The following is a 6,286-nucleotide window of genomic DNA, read 5'->3' on the forward strand; positions in this document are numbered from 1 at the left end:
GGTATTGAACTCTGTCTTTAGCTTATGAGAAGCTTTCTTAAGTTTGCTCATTTCGCAAGCACCGCATACATGATCTTTATGAAACTTCAGTTCTGGGATTCCTTTGACCAAGTTGTCACAAACCAACTTGTTTAAATTCTTGAAATTCAGAAGAGAAAGACGTCGATGCCATAATAAATTTTCTTTCAAAGAGGCCTTGGAAATTAAGCAGACATCAGTATCCACTTGTGTATTTGATAGATCAATAGTGTAGAGATTTGATCGTCTGAATCCAGCTACGAGCTCCTTACCATCAGAAGTACGGATGCTGCATTGGTTAGCTTTAAAACAGACTTCTAGATTTTTATCACAAAATTGACCTATGAACAAATTATGTCCAATTCCTTCGACAAACGACACTTTCTTAATAGTTAAATTCCCAGAAATTACGTCACCATATCCAAGGATAGGGTATTGGTTGTTTCCAAATCTTACCGTACCTCCAAATGATTTAACAAAGTTAGATAGAAGTTATTTTCTACCAGTCATGTGTTTAGAACATCCGGAGTCTAAGAAYCACACATGCCGGTTAACCTGCAAAATTGAATCAATTGGGTTTTGGTACCCRTTTTAGTTTAGGACCTTTAAGCTCAGATTTCGTTGGCGGTATGCTATACTTACCAAACCAACGTTCTTTAAACATCATAGAATTAGATATAGAAGATACAACAGAATGCATGAATTGGTAAGGTCAAAAAGAAGTAAAAGATTTAAGAAATTCATTCACTCTACTCGGAGAACAATTATTTTTACTATTTCTAATAGCAAATAATTCATCAACTGAATATCTTTTTACAGATCTATTCAATTTAGAATCATTTATTACAGAATTAGTAAAATTATTCTTCTTCAGTTGAGCAGATGATTTGTCGTCTTCTTTTACTCTCCAATACGACTTAAACTTCAACGGATTATCTAAAAAAAGAAAAAAGAAAATTATTAGATTTACTTGAATTTCGAACTTTCTTTTTCGTAGTAAGCTTTTTTTTTTCTGTTTCCTTGGATTCTTTTTGGTTTTATTCTTTTTAAAATAAACATCCTAAGGAACAGGTTTGTGATTAAAACTGTTTTGAAAATCTGAAAGTAAATCAGAATCCTCAGTCATATTGGTTTTAACAATAAATTATTCATGACTGGGTAAATCATTTGTAAAATTAAACTTATCAACGTCATCATCTAAACAAACATCTGAATTTAAAATATTTGAAAAATTAATTTCTTCATTAAATGCATTTATTTCTTCTGAGTTATTAGCTTCACATAAATATTTGTCGCACACGAAATACTCAGACTCAGCTTGTTCCGTTTTTTTTATAGAATTTTCTAAAGATTCAATTTTATCTAAAAATTCTTGTTTTTGTTTATCAAATGAAAGCCTTTCTTCATTTAAAGTCTTCTCCAGCTGAACCACTTGTTTTTCTAAAATAAGAGTAGGAATATAAGATTTAGGTTCAACTGGTTTTGCTTCAAGCTCTGCATTTGAATAACTATGTATAAAATCTGTTGAAACTACAAAGTCTTGATCTTTGTAACTTTCATTTAATTTTGAATAACTAAACGGAACTTGCATTTTGTCTTTTCTTTGACGATTAAGGTCTTGTTTTTGTTCAACCTCGTCAGAAGATTTTGTAAACTTTACAGAATAATCGGGAAGCAAAAAATATATTGAGAATTATATAAGGTCGGGGCTGATCTTAAAGCTTTTTCTAAAAATTTAGGATTTTCAAACCCCAACCCTTCCCGAGGGTTAAAAAATCTTGTTTCAGATGGTTTGTTTAGAAAAATGGTTTGATCAGTTTGTCCTCGTTTGTATAAAATTTCTTCTTTTTCCTTCAGAGTTTTATTTAACTGAATTATTTTTATATCAAGCTTACTTATTTTGACAATTTGTTCTTCATTAACTAAAGCTAATGATTTATATTTTTCCTTTAATTCAGATAATTCGGAATTTTTAGCATTGGATTTTTCTTCAGATATTTTGGACTCAGATTGCAAAGACTTAGCCCAATTCAAGTTTCCAGCATTTTCAATATATACCAGGTATATCTTTCTTTTAGCGTTTTTAATTGATCTTCAAAATTATTTGAACGCCATTTTTCTGATTTTAACTCTTACTGGAAAGTTTGAATTTGGAGTATCATCTTATTCATCTGTTTGATGCATGATTGATGTTTTACCTCATCATTCATCTGTGATCCTTCTCCTTGCAAATCATTATCTGATTTAGCCATCAAGCATACATGTGCAACAGCTTCAGCTTCTTCTTCCTCATCTGTCAGATTTAGCCAATGTTCATCCTCAGCCATAAGAGCTTTGCCGRCATCTCTTTATTTGGATAGAAGAAATTTATTCTTGTAGTAGTCGGTATCATGATTTACCGGCTTCTTGCAATTTATAGCAAAGTGGCCTAGCTTACCACAATTATAGCATTTGGTGTTCTCATCAGCTACACCTTTGCTAAATTTCTTCCCTTCTTCCGGCTTTTTCTCATATTTCTTCTCGAATCTCTTTTCTTCATATTTCTTCTTCTCGCCAAACTTGTCTTTGTAGTCATACTTTGAGCCTGACGAGAATCTTTGATTGTTCGAGTNTGATTGTTCGAGTGTGGCCTTTTGCAGAACTTTTTTTGGAATGCTATGGTCAGCATTGCCATTGCTTGCTTTATTTCTGACATTTCAGAATCAGATTCTGAGCTGTTACTGTCTTCTGACTCAGACTCACTTGATTGACTAACTTCTTTGACTTTCTTTCCAGATATGCTTTTGTATCTCTTCTCCTTTCTCTCAGATACAAGAGCCAAAGGATCAGTAACTTCTTTCTCTTTCTTCTTTGCATTACGGATCTCCAAAACGTCTTGCTCGTTCTGTTTCAAAGTTTCATATATCTCATAAATATCAATATCAGATAACTGCTTGTTGAATCTGATATGATTAGCAAATGGTTTCCACTATGATTGGAGATTGTTAAGAAACTTAAAATTTATCTCTATAGTAGTTTTGGAAATTCCGTTCTTTGTCAGCTCATTTAGCAGTCTGGCAAGTCTGTTATATACATCATCAAGAYTTTCTCCTTCTCTAGCCTTGAACTCTTCATATGCTGAAATGCAATTAGTAATCTTCAGTTGAGTTCCCACTTTCGAACCTATCATCATCTTCTCTATTTGAACCCACATGTTGTGACCTGATGATTTATAGCTATCAATGCTCGTGTAGATATCATTAGTCAATGCTTGCATCATATAAGATTTGCAAAGCACATCAGCATGGGCTCTTTCTTTATCTTCAGATGAATATTGATGTTTCGGTTTAGGTACTATCTGTGCAGGTACGCCTGCTACTAAATCAGCTTCTACCACTATAAAGAATTCAGCAGGACCTTCTATTAGAGATTTCGTAATCAGTTCTCCTTCTTTCATCCTTTCAATGAAGTTCAGAAATCTGTCTCTCCATTGATTATAGTCACTACGAAAAAGAACAGGTGGCTTGGTGTCAGTACCAATAGCCATTGCTTCTTTTGAACTCATCTTATCAGTTTGTATGAAAATAGGATCAACTGCAGTTCAAAATTTGAATTAAAAGATTAGTTTACAAAAATATATTTGATAAACTGTAAACTAGAATAAGCACACATTCAACACTTAGACTATTAAGCACAAGAACATATCCGGATTAGTAATCCGGTCAAGTTTATCCGGTTTACAAGTCCGGTAAAAAAGATAGACAAATCCACAAGTTATCCGGATTAGAAATCCGGGCAACAAGTAAACATAAACCGCACAAAGAATCAAACAATTAATCCGATCAAAAAGTCAAACAATTAAACCGATCAAAAAGTCAAACAATTAAACCGATCAAAAAGGTCAAACAATTAAACCGATCAAAAAGGTCAAACACCGTTCAATTGAATACCGTCCAAAAAGATATACGATTATAGAAATAAACCGCTCAAAAAGTCAAAAGACTTACCAAACGAATTCTAAACCGCACAAACTTACCATATGGATTGTTTAAACCGTTTCAATATCCGTACAAGATACAAGTTTCTTACCAGCCGGATACTTTAAACCGCTTAATAAATCGTTCAAGAGTTCAACGGTTTACCAACTAATCCGTACAAGTTATCAACGGTTTACCAGCCGGATTAGTTAAACTGCACAAGATAAACCTCACGAGTGTTGTCCGGTATAACCTATATCAAAACAAAGCTTGAAAACACACGGATGTTAAATCGCACAAGTATTAAGCGGATAACACCTTAAACCGCACAAGCTTTAAGCGGACAAAGATTCAAGCAAAAACACAAAATTTCACACTTTTTACCAAAAATTTGGATCAAAACATGAAAAAATATGAGTTTTGAAGAACTTTTTCCAGAATACTAAAAATCGATTTACGACTATTTCAGCCTTAAAACTTGTTTAAAATGCAAAATGGTGTGAATCAAGATTGTTTGAAATGAAAAACCTAATCTAACAATACAAATCTTTATAATTAACACTTAAAAATGAACGATTTAGGCATAAAAACCCAATCCGGACGAAAAAAATATCAAGAACAGTGATGAACAGATCGATGAATGTTCTAAAAATCAGTGGAGAAAATGTGTAAAATTGATAAATCTTCAACCCAAACTGCTGCAGTCTGCTCTGATACCAATTGATAGTCCAGAAATCATACAAACATGAAGCGATCTTCAAGAATCATGATGAACATCAAAGATAGAAAGAATATGATCAAATGATGATTAGATTGAGAGAGAGAAAATTACAGCACTAATCTTGATTAGTTTACTAATGACAAAAGGTAATTACAATTACAAGAGAAAAACTATTTATACTAGGAAATAGTAAAGGCTAAGCTATTACAAAACAATTACACTAAGGAGAAACTTGAATGCAACATTAAAGCACTAACTTGAACCCAACACCCGGAAAATGTGATGACAATAGAAACGCGAAGTCGTAGCAGGGTCGAGGAAGAGGTAGAAGTACTAGACAAGAACATGAACTGTCGGCTCAAGAAAGTTCAATGTCTGGTCATGGAAGAGGAAGGGTAAGGGGTGGACACAATGTTCCTGATCCTGGGTTTATTACTCAAGAAATGTTGGCAGCAGAGTTGGGAAAGTTCCAAGAAAGTTTGGTGAATTTGTTGGGGCGTACAACCCAAAATAATCCAGAAGTGGTAAGAAATCCCGATTATCAAGAGGAAGCTGGAGCTAGTACACCGGTAACTGGTACATCTATACCCCTTACTTCGTCCTCAGTACAAAAAGGAGGAGATATCAAAATGTTTCTTGCTTGTAAACCTCCCAAGTTTTCTGGTGAGCGTGATCCTGTTAAAGCTACGTGTTGGCTTAAGGAGATAGAGTTGAGTCTGCAAATCAGTAAAAGTGCAGAAGAGGATAAAGTTATGTTTGCTGTATCTTGTCTAAGATCAAGTGCTTTATACTGGTGGGAAGTTCTGTCCAGTTCAGATCCGAATATTCTAAAAACCATGATGTGGGAAGAATTTGTGGTTAAGTTTAAAATGCAGTATTGTCCTAAAGCTGCAGTAAGAAAGTTGGAAGATGATTTCCTTCGTCTTGAACATGGAAACATGTCAGTCCGCCAGTACACAGAAGTTTTCATGGAACAATCTAGGTTTGCTGAAGCCTATATAATATCTGAAAACAATAGGGTGAGAAAGTATATCTGGGGATTGGAGTCGAATCTTCGAAAATATGTAATATCCAGGAATCTGACAACATTTCAAGCGGTAGTTGATGCAGCTGAAATACTAGAACAASATATTAACCGGCAACCACAAGAAAAGGTTGGAGAGAAAATAAAGGGGGAAGTTACAGTAACTGATTTTCGTAGATCGAGGTTTATGGAAAATTTGAATCGACCAGTCTCAAGATTTGCTGAAAGGGCGTGTAATCGATGTCATAAGATACATCAAGGAAATTGCAATATAGAATCTTGAGTATGCTTTAAATGTCAGGAACCAGGACATATAGCCCGAGACTGTCGGATGACGCAGAGGTGTTTTACTTGTAATTCATCTCAACATATAAATGCCGATTGTCCGCAAGAAAAGAGTCGAGGGTTTGGTTTTGTTGGAGGTCGGGGATCTGGATATTCTGGGGGTCGAGGATCTGGGTATGTGCCAACAGGTCGTGGGCAAATGGATAATCGTGTTAGTCCAAGTGGACGGGGAGGGATAAGACATGAAGAGTCTAATGCAAAAGGGAGAGCCTTTCAGATGAC

Source organism: Cynara cardunculus (assembly GCF_001531365.2).
Source record: "Cynara cardunculus var. scolymus isolate 2C chromosome LG 12, CcrdV1, whole genome shotgun sequence".
NCBI classification, from domain to species: domain Eukaryota; kingdom Viridiplantae; phylum Streptophyta; class Magnoliopsida; order Asterales; family Asteraceae; genus Cynara; species Cynara cardunculus.